A 15,146-nucleotide genomic window follows, 5' to 3' on the forward strand; every position below is an offset into this window, starting at 1 on the left:
TCTGACATCCATTTTCATCTTTTCTTTTTTTCCTGTCTTTTAATGACCTCTGGCTTTATTCATGCACGATGTTCTTCATGTATGATGTCCTTGATGTCATTCCACAACTGTCTGGTCTTCGGTCATTAGTGTTCAATGTGTCAAATCTACTCCTGAGATGATCTCTAAATTCAGCTGGGATAAGCTCAAGGTCATAATTTGGTTCTTATGTACTTTATCTAATTTTCTTCAGCTTTGACTTGAACTTGGATAGGAGCAATTGATGGTCTATTCTGTAGTCAGGTCCTGGCTTTATTCTGACTGATGATATTGAGCTTCTCCATTATCTTTTTCCACAGATGTAGTCAATTTAATTCCTGTGTATTCCATTTGCTGAGGCCCACGTATATAGTCTCTGTTCATGTTGGTGAAAAAAGGCATTTGCAATGAAGTCATTGGTCTTACAAAATTCTATCACGCAACATCCAGTTTTGTTTTTATCACTATGCCATATTTTCCAACTACTGATCCTTCATCTTTGTTTCCAGCTTTTGCGTTCCAATCACCAGTAATTATCAATGCATTTTGATTGCATGTTTGATCAATTTCAGAATGCAGAAGTTGGTAAAAATCTTCAATTTTGTCATCTTTGGCCTTAGTGGTTGGTGAGTAAATTTGGATAATAGTATTAACTGGTCTTCCTTGTAGGCATACTGATAATTTCCTATCTCTGACAGTATTGTACTTCAGGATAGATCTCGAAATGCTCTTTTCGAGGATGAATGCAATGCCATTCCTCTTTATTTGTTCTTCCTGGCATAGTAGACCATAGGATTGTCCACTTCAAAATGATGAATACCATTCCATTTCAGCTCACTAATGCCTAGGATGTCGATATTTATGCATTCCGTTTCATTTTTAATGACTCCTAAATTTCCTAGATTCCTATTTTATACACTCCACATTTTGATTATTAATGCACGTTTGCACCTGTTTCTTCTCATTTTGAGTTGTGCCACATAAGCAAATGAAGGTCTCAAAAACTTCACTCCATCCGTGTCATTAAGGTTGACTCTACTTTGAAAAGGCAGCTCTTCCCCAGTTACCTTTTGAGTGCCTTCCAACCTGAGGGGCTCATTTTCTGGCATTCTATCAGACAATGTTCTGCTGCTGTTCATAGGGTTTTCACTGGCCATTTTTTCCAGAAGTGGCTTGCCAGGTCTTTTTTCCTAGTCTGTCTGTGGAAGTTCCCTGAAACCTGTCCACCAAGGGTGACCCTGCTGGTATTTGAAATACTTGGTGGCAAAGCTTCCAGTATCACAGCAACACACAAGCCTCCATAGTACAACAAACTGACAGATGTGTGGTGGCACAAATAACTAAAAGGAAATTATTGCAATTAGAAACTCAGTTACAAACTAACTAGTACGTTCAAGAGATATAAGAACCAAAGCTTATTAAGCTTATGATAAAGGATTTAGAATTTGACAAAGTTCTCTAAAACCCTGCTATATATAACCCATTTTCAAAGTAAATATAAAAAACTTCTTTATTTCTTTGTGCCTCCCAACATATTCTTTCCAGTTAAAATGTTTTCTCCTTATTTTCTTTAAAAGACAAAAATCTCAAAACTAATTTTCAGAAATCTTGCTTTATTCTGCCTCTAAGGCAGAGCAGTGCTTATATTAGTGTTTTGGCTTCATTATATTATTTTGTTGTCTTCTTTCTCTTTTTCTTTTGTATTTCAATGAGGATGATATACCTCCAAGTTATGAGCATGATCAGAAATTAGGATTTGCACCCACAAATGATTTGGAATGCTCCCCAAAATACCTAATAAGATCTGTTATAATGCTCTTGTGCACAAAGATGCTGGTAGGCCAGACCTTGGAAGGTGATAGCTCCACAGACTAATGTAGCTAACTCTGGAATCTCCAAACACCCTACCTGACACTTCTACCATATTTTTTGGCACAATATTTTCATTAGTAATTCACTTTGCTTTTCTTACTAGGAGTGATGGGCAATGATTATGATAGCAGTGGGGGAAGGGGACAGGTAGGTGGGAACTGAGCTGGGACAGGGTTGGATTGGAACACTGAGGCCTGTAAAGGACAAAAAGTCATTTTGCATTATGCATTTGCACTACCCAGGTCCATCAGTATCTTTCCAAAATTTAGCATCAGCTAAGTGGCAAGGTATTGTCATATTTTCACCTTCCCCAATCTTAGAGACAAATATTTGCCTCAACATCTCCCTAAGGAAACAGAATAAAGAACATCTCTTGGTTTGATTTATCCCATGTTTTATTCAGTTTTTAAAATTTCAGTTTACATTTTCTTTTTTTCATAAATATAAACTAATGTTACAAAATGATAATTCTGAGCTTTGGAAAGATTTTTTAAATGATCATTTTAAAGCTGGACACAAGAAGGAACGATATAAAGAGCTTAAATTTAACAGTCTAACTAGTAAACTCTGTTTTATTTAAATATACATCATAACCCTACAAATTTAGGAGCATCAACACCCAAAATCTTTCTCGCAATTATTACTATAAAACAATTTCACAGATTACAGAATGAGGGAACCATACATTAAAGTTCTTTTTAAGCACCGAAATAGTTTAATCATAAGCATCTCACTTCTCATACTAGACTTTCCACTTCATTGACTTCTGTATACGAACCATGAAACCCCATCAATATCAGTTTTAATGTGGTTTTCTCCTGCAGGGTTCACAATAAGGCGAGATAAAGTATTTTCCATCATTATGTTGGTTTGTGGATGCTGTTAGTGAAAAGATGACATAACAGTGTGTTCATAAAGCAACTACATATGCAGCTTATGTTCCGAAGCTCAATTTCTAGGCCACAACATATGAATCTATGTTTTCTTTATTGAGTGACAGCTCAAGGCTCATTAACATCTCTATTTCAATCAAGTTAAAAGAGAGTTATAGGTTTGAAATGGAATAGGGTCCCAAAAGTAGATGGGAGGGCACAAACTAAATAAATGCACCTCTAAATCTATTTAGTCATTTCTATATTCCAGATGAAATATTTCAATAAAGAATAGGAAAAGCAAAGCGGAAAAAATAAAGTTCATTGGATCCTATTACAGAGCAACATGGCTATGGAAGGTCACTGGAGAACCATGAATTTAGCTTTCTGCAAGAACTCCAAACTCAGGACAGTCGTAATCCCAAGGAGCATTAGACGTAAATGCAGCATTCTGCACATTGTATTTATAAGGTATCACAGAACATTAGCCACATAATAGTAAGATTGTAATAAAACTGGTCTGTCGTTTTAGAAAATATTAATGGTACAAAAGGGTAATTTTGAGCTTTGGAAATTTTTTTAATGATAATTTTAAGGTAACTTGACAAAATTAAAATGTTGAGTGTTTTTGAGTCAGTAGAGTCATGTTAATGAACCAGAATTAACATGTACCTTTTACAAATAAGGGTAATACATGTCTGAAATATTGTAGTTAAAATATCAATTTATCACATTGATAATTATTTAAATTCATATTTTATTTTAAATGGAATGTATATTTTCTTATTATAACTAATCTATTTAAGATGACTTAAACATTTTTATATAAAAGGCCATTTTTTTGTGTATTTTGAATTACTTTATATGTCAATTTATCTTTGAAATGGTCAATTATAATAATCTTACAGAATAAAGTTTATTAATATATTAATTATTCATTAATGCTACATTAAACAACATCAATAAAATATAGTTATATTCTATTATATATGCATGGCATTATAATTTATTATTAGTAGCAAAAACTATCTTGAATGCACATGTCATAAAAAATTAAACTAAAGAAGAAACTGGATATGCAAATTCCAGTACAATATTTCAAGAATTAAGGATTCCTGGAGGTCATCCACATGATCCCAGGAACCATTGCAAAAACTGTATTTTACAGATGGGAAATAAGATAACCCTATCAGAAAACAAAATTGTGAAATATGTATATTGATACAAATTAAATACAGTACTCTAAAACTTTGTGTCCAGTTGGTAACATTACCAGATATCCACAGACTTTTTGAAAAGAAAACCTTCACCATATGTTTTGAATGCTGAAACTCGAAGGATTAGTTGGAAGTTTTCGCCTTCTTTTTCCCACTTCCCCATCCACCACTGAGTTGTACAGGATTGTCTCGGAATGATATACGTTCTTTCTTAGAAGGTCTTGTATTTGTTATCATTGGTGCAAGTACTCCCTCAATCGAACAACCTAGACAGTGACATTAAACGTACACTTTCATTTAACATGATCCAAGTAAAACCACATTTCTTAAGAAATAGTTTTAAATCAACAACATGCATTTGAGAACTCTATAGTCTTTGAGTTTATAAAAGTATCTTTATTGAGTTTCCTTTTGTTTGCAAAATAATATAATCAAAGTTTAGAATAAATTGTTTGTTGTTGTTGAGTGCCCTCAAGTCAATTCCAACTCATAGGATCCCATGTGACAGAGTAGAGCTGCCCCATAGGGTTTTCTTGACTGTAGTGTTTACAGAAGCAGATAGTCAGGTCTTTCTCCATTGGAGCTGCTGAGGGGGTTGGAACTGCCAACCTTTAAGTTAGCAGCCAAGTGGTGCCACTGGGCTCCTTAAATTGTGTTTAGGCTAATTAAGGGGATCCAGCTAAATAAAATTAAGTTACAGCAGCTTTCTTCCTCTATCTACAGACTCAAATCTCCCTGCCATTTCAAGACAAAGGGATGACATAGCTCCTTATTTTTAGATATTAAAAACTGTTCATATTTTCACAAATAGTGAAAAAATTTTATAGTAGTTTATTATTTATTATTATTTCTATGAATAATGCATATTTAAAAATTGGTTTTAAAAGTTGTCCTATTAAAGACTTCTTCAGAAAAATGAATTATTGGTGAAATGGAAAACAGATTTAGAATCAAAATACATTCATGGGTTCTAGTCTGGCTCCATAAAATACAGCTTGGTTTGTATCACAGTCGCAGACTTTCTGAGCCTTAATCCACAGCCTTAGCTCTGAGCCTTAGTTAAATGAGGGTAATAATACCTGCATTATGGAGTTGTTATGCAGATTGTCTTTCTGATTATGTTGCAATGGTAGTAAGGTCTGTGAGAGGACTTTGTAAACAGGTGCTATAAATTTGAAGGAATTATTACTCATATTCAACAACTTAGAAATTATCCATGTAAAAGTAACAAAAATTGTTAGAGTTTTAAAACAAATAGAAATCCTAAGAATAGGCTTGTAGATTTGGAATGTTTTACTCTGCAGGACCCCAAGATGCCAAATCAAAAACACTATTAAGGAATTATGATCATGTTTAATTCTCCTGAGGATGAAGTAAGAACACAGGGATGTATCTATGTGCAAATGTCTTCAAAAGCAGCAGAGTGAGGCTTGCCAGGGCTCCTCAGTGCTGGCTTGAGGCGAATGTTTAAACCAGGCGAATCTCCAATGTGATGCTTTTGTGCTTAAATAACTGTAGGGGGAAAAGATCTAATTCTTTTCAGATTAAAACTTTTCCACCTAAAACTTTTAAATACTTTAAAAATGCATGTCTAAATACAAGGGTTAGGAAACATTAGATTATTGGTGGAAATTGGTCTGCAATTTTAAATTTGGTGCAACATGATGATGAATATTGGCTGTGAAGGTCCATTTCATATTTAAAAGGTCTTTCAGATCAGCATACGGTACTTTGGTTTTTAATCTCAAGACTGTGATTAGGAAAACAAATTCAGACGCATTAATGAACCTCTATAAAAGAAGCACATTTTACTTTTTTTTTTTTTTATGGATTCTTTTTTTTTTTTTATTAACCTTTATTAAGCTTCAAGTGAACGTTTACAAATCCAATCAGTCTGTCACATATAAGTTTACATACATCTCACTCCCTACTCCCACTTGCTCTCCCCTTCTTGAGTCAGCCCTTTCAGTCTCTCCTTTCTTGACAATTTTGCCTGCTTCCCTCTCTCTCTATCCTCCCACCCCCCCTCCAGACAAGAGTTGCCAACACAATCTCAAGTGTCCACCTGATATAATTAGCTCACTCTTCATCAGCGTCTCTCTCCCACCCGCTGACCAGTCCCTTTCATGTCTGATGAGTTGTCTTCGGGGATGGTTCCTGTCCTGTGCCAACAGAAGGTCTGGGGACCATGGCCGCAGGGATTCCTCTAGTCTCAGTCAGACCATTAAGTTTGGTCTTTTTATGAGAATTTGGGGTCTGTATCCCACTGATCTCCTGCTCCCTCAGGGGTCCTCTGCTGTGCTCCCTGTCAGGGCAGTCATCGATTGTGGCCGGGCACCAACTAGTTCTTCTGGTCTCAGGATGATGTAGGTCTCTGGTTCATGTGGCCCTTTCTGTCTCTTGGGCTCTTAGTTGTCATGTGGCCTTGGTATTCTTCATTTTCCTTTGCTCCAGGTGGGTTGAGACCAATTGATGCATCTTAGATGGCCGCTTGTTAGCGTTTAAGACCCCAGACGCCACATTTCAAAGTGGGATGCAGAATGATTTCATAATAGAATTATTTTGCCAATTGACTTAAAAGTCCCCGCAAACCATGTTCCCCAGACCCCCGCCCTTGCTCCGCTGACCTTTGAAGCATTCATTTTATCCCGGAAACTTCTTTGCTTTTGGTCCAGTCCAATTGAGCTGACCTTCCATGTATTGAGTGTTGTCTTTCCCTTCACCTAAAGCATTTCTTATCTACTGATTAATCAATGAAAAACCCTCTCCCACCCTACCTCCCTCCCCGCCTCGTAACCACAAAAGTATGTGTTCTTCTCAGGTTTACTATTACTCAAGATCTTATAATAGTGGTCTTATACAATATTTGTCCTTTTGCCTCTGACTAATTTCGCTCAGCATAATGCCTTCCAGGTTCCTCCATGTTATGAAATGTTTCAGAGATTCGTCACTGTTCTTTATCGATGCATAGTATTCCATTGTGTGAATATACCACAATTTATTTACCCATTCATCCGTTGATGGACATCTTGGTTGCTTCCAACTTTTTGCTATTGTAAACAGAGCTGCAATAAACATGGGTGTGCATATATCTGTTTGTATGAAGGCTCTTGTATCTCTAGGGTATATTCCGAGGAGTGGGATTTCTGGGTTGTATGGTAGTTCTATTTCTAACTGTTTAAGATAACGCCAGATAGATTTCCAAAGTGGTTGTACCATTTGACATTCCCACCAGCAGTGTATAAGAGTTCCAATCTCTCTGCAGCCTCTCCAACATTTATTATTTTGTGTTTTTTGGATTAATGCCAGCCTTGCTGGTGTGAGATGGAATCTCATCGTAGTTTTAATTTGCATTTCTCTAATGGCTAATGATCGTGAGCATTTTCTCATGTATCTGTTGGCTGCCTGAATATCTTCTTTAGTGAAATGTGTGTTCGTATCCTTTGCCCACTTTTTGATTGGGTTGTTTGTCTTTTTGTGGTTGAGTTTTGACAGAATCATGTAGATTTTAGAGATCAGGCGCTGGTCGGAGATGTCATAGCTGAAAATTCTTTCCCAGTCTGTAGGTGGTCTTTTTACTCTTTTGGAGAAGTCTTTAGATGAGCATAGGTGTTTGATTTTTAGGAGCTCCCAGTTATCGGGTTTCTCTTCATCATTTTTGGTAATGTTTTGTATTCTGTTTATGCCTTGTATTAGGGCTCCTAGGGTTGTCCCTATTTTTTCTTCCATGATCTTTATCGTTTTAGTCTTTATGTTTAGGTCTTTGATCCACTTGGAGTTAGTTTTTGTGCATGGTGTAAGGTATGGGTCCTGTTTCATTTTTTTGCAAATGAATATCCAGTTATGCCAGCACCATTTGTTAAAAAGGCTTTCTTTTCCCCAATTAATTGACACTGGTCCTTTGTCAAATATCAGCTGCTCATACGTGGATGGATCTATGTCTGGGTTCTCAATTCTGTTCCATTGGTCTATGTGCCTGTTGTTGTACCAGTACCAGGCTGTTTTGACTACTGTGGCTGTATAATAGCTTCTGAAATCAGGTAAAGTGAGGCCTCCCACTTTCTTCTTCTTTTTCAGTAGTGCTTTGCTTATCTGGGGCTTCTTTCCCTTCCATATGAAATTGGTGATTTGTTTCTCTATCCCCTTAAAATATGACATTGGAATTTGGATCGAAAGTGCGTTAAATGTATAGATGGCTTTTGGTAGAATAGACATTTTCACTATGTTAAGTCTTCCTATCCATGAGCAAGGTATGTTTTTCCACTTAAGTATGTCCTTTTGAATTTCTTGTAGTAGAGCTTTGTAGTTTTCTTTGTATAGGTCTTTTACATCCTTGGTAAGATTTATTCCTAAGTATCTTATCTTCTTGGGGGCTACTGTGAATGGTATTGATTTGGTGATTTCCTCTTCGGTGTTCTTTTTGTTGATGTAGAGGAATCCAAGTGATTTTTGTATGTTTATTTTATAACCTGAGACTCTGCCAAACTCTTCTACTAGTTTCAGTAGTTTTCTGGAGGATTCCTTAGGGTTTTCTGTGTATATAATCATGTCATCTGCAAATAGTGATAACTTTACTTCTTCCTTGCCAATCTGGATACCTTTTATTTCTTTGTCTAGCCTAATTGCCCTGGCTAGGACTTCCAGCACGATGTTGAATAAGAGCGGTGATAAAGGGCATCCTTGTCTGGTTCCCGTTCTCAAGGGAAATGCTTTCAGGTTCTCTCCATTTAGAGTGATATTGGCTGTTGGCTTTGCACAGATGCCCTTTATTATGTTGAGGAATTTTCCTTCAATTCCTATTTTGGTAGGAGTTTTTATCATAAATGGGTGTTGAACTTTGTCAAATGCCTTTTCTGCATCAATTGATAAGATCATGTGGTTTTTGTCTTTTGTTTTATTTATGTGATGGATTACATTAATGGTTTTTCTGATATTAAACCAGCCTTGCATACCTGGTATAAATCCCACTTGATCATGGTGAATTATTTTTTTGATGTGTTGTTGGATTCTATTGGCTAGAATTTTGTTAAGGATTTTTGCATCTATGTTCATGAGGGATATAGGTCTATAATTTCCTTTTTTTGTAATGTCTTTACCTGGTTTTGGTATCAGGGAGATGGTGGCTTCATAGAATGAGTTGGGTAGTATTCCGTCATTTTCTATGCTTTGGAATACCTTCAGAAGTAGTGGTGTTAACTCTTCTCTGAAAGTTTGGTAGAACTCTGCAGTGAAGCCATCCGGGCCAGGGCTTTTTTTTTGTTGGGAGTTTTTTGATTACCGTTTCAATCTCTTTTTTTGTTATGGGTCTGTTTAGTTGTTCTACTTCTGAATGTGTTAGTTTAGGTAGGTAGTGTTTTTCCAGGAATTCATCCATTTCTTCTAGGTTTTCAAATTTGTTAGAGTGCAATTTTTCATAATAATCTGAAATGATTCTTTTAATTTCATTTGGTTCTGTTGTGATGTGGTCCTTCTCATTTCTTATTTGGGTTATTTGTTTCCTTTCCTATATTTCTTTAGTCAGTCTAGCCAATGGTTTATCAATTTTGTTAATTTTTTCAAAGAACCAGCTTTTGGCTTTGTTAATTCTTTCAATTGTTTTTCTGTTCTCTAATTCATTTAGTTCAGCTCTAATTTTTATTATTTGTTTTCTTCTGGTGCCTGATGGGTTCTTTTGTTGCTCACTTTCTATTTATTCAAGTTGTAGGGACAGTTCTCTGATTTTGGCTCTTTCTTCTTTTTGTATGTGTGCATTTATCGATATCAGTTGGCCTCTGAGCACTGCTTTTGCTGTGTCCCAGAGGTTTTGATAGGAAGTATTTTCATTCTCGTTGCTTTCTAAGAATTTCCTTATTCCCTCCTTGATGTCTTCTATAACCCAGTCTTTTTTCAGGAGGGTATTGTTCATTTTCCAAGTATTTGATTTCTTTTCCCTAGTTTTTCTGTTATTGATCTCTAGTTTTATTGCCTTGTGGTCTGAGAAGATGCTTTGTAATATTTCGATGTTTTGGACTCTGCAAAGGTTTGTTTTATGACCTAATATGTGGTCTATTCCAGAGAATGTTCCATGTGCGCTAGAAAAAAAAGTATATTTTGCAGCAGTTGGGTGAAGAATTCTGTATAAGTCAATGAGCATATTTTACTTTTGGTCTAATACTAAAACACACACACACACACACACACACTACCGAAAGGCCAGATAAATAAATAAAAAATAAAATAAATAAAGAAAGGGTATGCCAGGCACAGAGAGCTAGATGCCTGTAGCTGTAGGCAAGTCTGTAATGGAGTCAGACACTGAACATAGCATAGCTCAGGAGCTGAGAGAACTTCCCAGCTGGCACTCTGTGAAGCCAATTGCAGCAGAGACTGACGATTGAAGGAGATACCGACTGAAGTTGGCTTCCACATGGGGGCAAGATTTGTCTTGCGTTAAGCTACTCCCTGGAAGTACGTCAGTAGTCATTTATGGAACAGCACTCTTCCAAGCAACAGGAATGTTTCTGGTGCATAAAAGCAAGACTTTCCTAGATGATCAACTAGTGGCCTAAAAAAAAGTAAAAAAGGTTCCTAAAAGCTTACGATCCCCCCATACTATTTACATATTGGAAAGATCTAGTTTAATTTTTTTCCAAATAACAGAATGGAATGTCTACTTTGGTTCATTTTAAAAAATAACAAAGTAACAACAAACCCATGTCCCAGCAGTACTGAAGAGGACACATTATATAGGAGGATCTGAGAAGTGAAGAGTGATTGGAATAGACTTAGAATCTGAATATATTTATTTAAGGTAAAAATTAGTGGTTAATAAAAAAGTAAGTATATTTCCACAAATGGGCTTACACAAATATTTTGTTCCAGTAGAGAAGGATAAATCAAGTTCCTTGAAAGCAATATTCAGGGTAATGATACCTTGAAATAGGGATATCTTTCAAATATAATTCAATAACTATTATTGGTTAATCATATTTTGACTAAGCCATCTTGGTATAAAGAGATTTTTTACAGGGCCACAATAGATGGACCCTGATAAAATGGGAAAAATATGTGAAACAGAACTTCAAATTCCTAAAAAAAAAAAAACAGACTTACTGGACAGTTGAGACTGGAGGACTCCCCAAGACTATTGCTCTGAGATTCACTTTAAATCTTAAACCAAAACTAGCCCCTGAGGTCACCTTTTAGCTAAGTAACAGATTTGCTCACAAAATAAAGACCATCACCCATGAGTACTGTGTTCCTTAAAAAGATTACCCACAATAATTACTTTAAACAATTACTTTAAAACAAAAAATGAGAATATAATAATTTTGAGGTATGTTTTCAGTGGAATGAAAATACTATAGGAAACTATCTTTAAAATAATGTAAAAACTTGACAGAATATATAGTTTTTTTTTTTGCACAAAAGTATTTTTGGTGTGTTTAAAAGCTTGTGTTTTATTGTTTTTCTATGTGTAAATAAACAATCTGAACAGTAATCAAACAGCTTGTTCTCTCATTGCATTTAGTGAGAGTCTTTTAATCATCTTATAAATTCTCAATTCACTAGATATATAGAAAATAAATTGAGGAGTAAAACAACACATCTATGAAGTAGCCACATATTGGCATTCACTGCAGAGCCATTACTCAGCCCAATGATTACTTGAGAAACAGAAAAAGAAAATAAAGAAGCAATTTAATAAGTCAATGTATAATCATTCTAAAATTACCCACATGAAAACAAAATAGCAAGGAATTCTTGCCTCAAAAAAATGATATTAGAGCTAGACCTACTGATAGGTTCCTGGAACAAAAAAAAAAAAGGACTGAAGAACCCTTGACAGGTTTTATTACTACAGATTTTCTATTTCTTTGACAACAGTCTGCTGCATATTTACAGGTGATCGTACATACCAACCACTCAGTCTCACTTGTGTGGTTAAAGTATGTCTCGGAGGGTCTACTGTATTTCCCAGAAGACATTTCTTTGCCACACAATCTGTGTTCTGCTGAAGATTTGTTCTGGTTCTTTAAACTTTATTTTTTGGTTAAATCTTTGGTTCTTTAGCAAATGTCAAGGTCTACGTTTGCTGTGTTTTGATAAGTAATTTAATATGTAAAATGCTTTGAATGAATCTCCTGGTATGTATTAAAAAACTTTGTTAAACAGGTCATAATAGAAATATCATAATACATAGTAATAAGTCATTGGAGTTTTCATAGATACACCCAACACTTTGTGTCTGGATATAGAAGTTATTTCAAAGTCCTTCCCATATTGTATTACTTAACAACAGATACAGCATAAGTAAAGCATGGAGGAAAAAAAAATCAACGTTTTAATGAAAATGACCAGAACAAATTTTTAGCAGCAAAGCGTTTACATCAATTTAAGTGCTGTGAATGAGTTACACTGGGAAAGTTTGGAACTGAGGTAGATATTACAGTGTTCAAATAACAGTTGCTTTTTAAGGCCATTGCTTATGTCCAAACTTGAAGTCCAGTGATCACTTATAGTGAATTTCAGGTAGATAATTTAAAGTTTACTACTGAGGATAAAAACAAAGAGGTTGTTTATACCATGCATGGACTTCTTCAATGTAACGTGATGATTTTGCTTGTGTCTGAGATTACATTCAAGCTTTTGAGTGAACACAAATTTCCATAACTTTTAAAAATACTAACAAAATTTGTTTCTCAAAATCCCAACTGAACAATGAAACCCACAGTTATCCCTCTTATTCAATATTTAGAGATACATAAAATAAGATGACCAATTAAGTCTGGTAAAATGAGTAGTCACAAAAATATCCACAGCATTTGTAATAAATGCCAATAATCTAGATGCCTGTTTTTCTTAATAAACAAATCAATACATAAAATATATAGTCTGCTTTGTCTAGGTACATCTATTTTGGAAAAAAAAAATTCCTAATGAACATAAAAATGAATACATACCATATAGGGTGGGAATACTCATTTTTAAAGATATTGTATACATTTTTACTTTTATATTGTGTCTATTTGTTGATCTTTTAAATTCCCTAATAGTTAAAATGTACATTGGATCTAGAATCTTTAAGGCCTTCTCATAATATGCACTGTTTTCCAGGATTTGTTATTATTATTATTTTTAATACATGCAAGATAACTTATAGCTGTGTCTGCACAAAAAAGAATGGCAAGAAGGTGGTGTTAAAAATACTGCCTTGAGCCTATAAATTCTGTGATTTTTAGACTAATATAATTCAACATTATTTTTTTCTTTGAGTAATTTGTGTTTGGTCATAAAATTTAAATAGATTTGTATGAATTATTTCAGAACTAGACTGAGCTTTCCTCATCATGGCCCTTAAATTAACTAAAAACCTTCTTTCCATTGATAAATTATTCTATATACCTCTCATATTGCATTTTTCTGGCCTCTCACCTAACTAGTATATACCTATTGGGATTTCAACTTCTAAGCTGGCTAGATAATTAAAAGTGTAACTCAACAAGCAGCTAAGAGTGAATTTACCAATCTATAAGCACCTAGGCCACCCACTTCCTACTACAAACATCAAGTCAGAAGGGAATTCCAAACATCAAGTCACGTAAGTTCCATTTCCCCTATCATTTCCACAAAAGTCTGGTCCCAAACACTTCAATCATTTTTTTTTTTAACATTCTCTTCAGGATTCTACTCAATTTCATTATATTCACAACTAATGTTCCACAGTATTTCAGTCTTTTTACCCTTAAGTGACATACATATTCCTTTGAAACAGGTCCATTCTTATATAACATTATATTTTAACTTCATTTTATATTCTGTAATCCTCAGTTAGTTTTGCCAAAGTAATTATTTAAGCAAAAATATGCATTTTAAGTAAATTCAGAGGTGCTTATCACTGAGCAGTTTTTCTTTGGAATTTAAACCTTTAAAACCCCAATTCTACTTCCAAGATCACGTGGAGTCTTTGAAAGCTTTAACTTTATAGTCTTCCTTTACTTCATTCATTTTTTCAGCATGTATTTGTTTAGTGCTTATTATGTGGCAGATGCTGCTCTATTCTTGCTTTTCAATGGACCTTTCCTGTCAATTTTCTTCTTTAAGCCAAATAAAACTAGTAACTGTCATAGTTGCTTTCCATTTGACTCTATTCTCATAATTCCATCTTTACAGTCCTCATATGGAACTTGTATAAAACAAATACTTATTTCCACATTCCCAGATAGTGAAGACTTGTGGATAGGTTTCCCAAAAATTTTTCATGGAAACTTTCATTATCCCTTTTCATGCTTATTAGTTCTTAGCAGGGAGACATTTGGCAACAATAAACACGACTAGCCTAAGGATTTATTATATTATTGCACTTCAGTTTCATTCATTTGACAAATGAATTTCACATTTGACCATACCCACTTATTTTTGTACCACATTAGCTAGTGTAAGAAATTGGTTTGCAAACAAGAACAGTCAAAAAAACAAAGGAGTAAAAGCTTATTTAAGACAGAAAATGATCATAAAGGAAAAGAGTAAGAACTAAAATATTACATTTAGAAGCATAATGCCTTAATCTATTATCAATAGAGCATACATGGATCCTGTCTTTAAAAATGTTAACACATTTTTTTTTTTTTTACAAAGAATAAATGTAGCTGACATATGTATAGCTAGTTCTCTCCTACCAGTACAGACAAAATTTGTCTGGAATAATGTCCACTGTTGTTGAAACTAGCTACAGTTTTAGATCTGTAAACATTATTCTGTGGTTACTAATAACTGTTACATTTAACTGTGCCTGGAGTCATTATTGACTGTTTCATCAAACTGGCTAGGATCTTTCAAATGAGCAGCATCAGGCTGTTAAAGGGTGTTAAATCAGCAGTTCACTGAGTGCCTACTCTGTGCTAGACTTTTAAAAAAACCTGTATTAGATGATTCCCCTAACTATGCAAAAGTTCTCTGTGTGTAGTAGTAATTAATTTTGGTTATCCAGTTCTGGTTACTAGAATATTTTAAGGGTTGAAGTGTTAATTTGTTTATTTAATTAACTGCCAAAGTTCAGGGATGAACTATCAAGACCTAAAAAATTTGTATTTTCAAGTGCTTGCCCAAAGATTTCAGGCCATTAAAAAAGAGTTAATGGTTTAAGAAATAATAAAAAGAACACAAAAGCTTAAATTTTTACATTGTT

This window comes from Loxodonta africana, chromosome 4, assembly GCF_030014295.1.
Source record: "Loxodonta africana isolate mLoxAfr1 chromosome 4, mLoxAfr1.hap2, whole genome shotgun sequence".
NCBI classification, from domain to species: domain Eukaryota; kingdom Metazoa; phylum Chordata; class Mammalia; order Proboscidea; family Elephantidae; genus Loxodonta; species Loxodonta africana.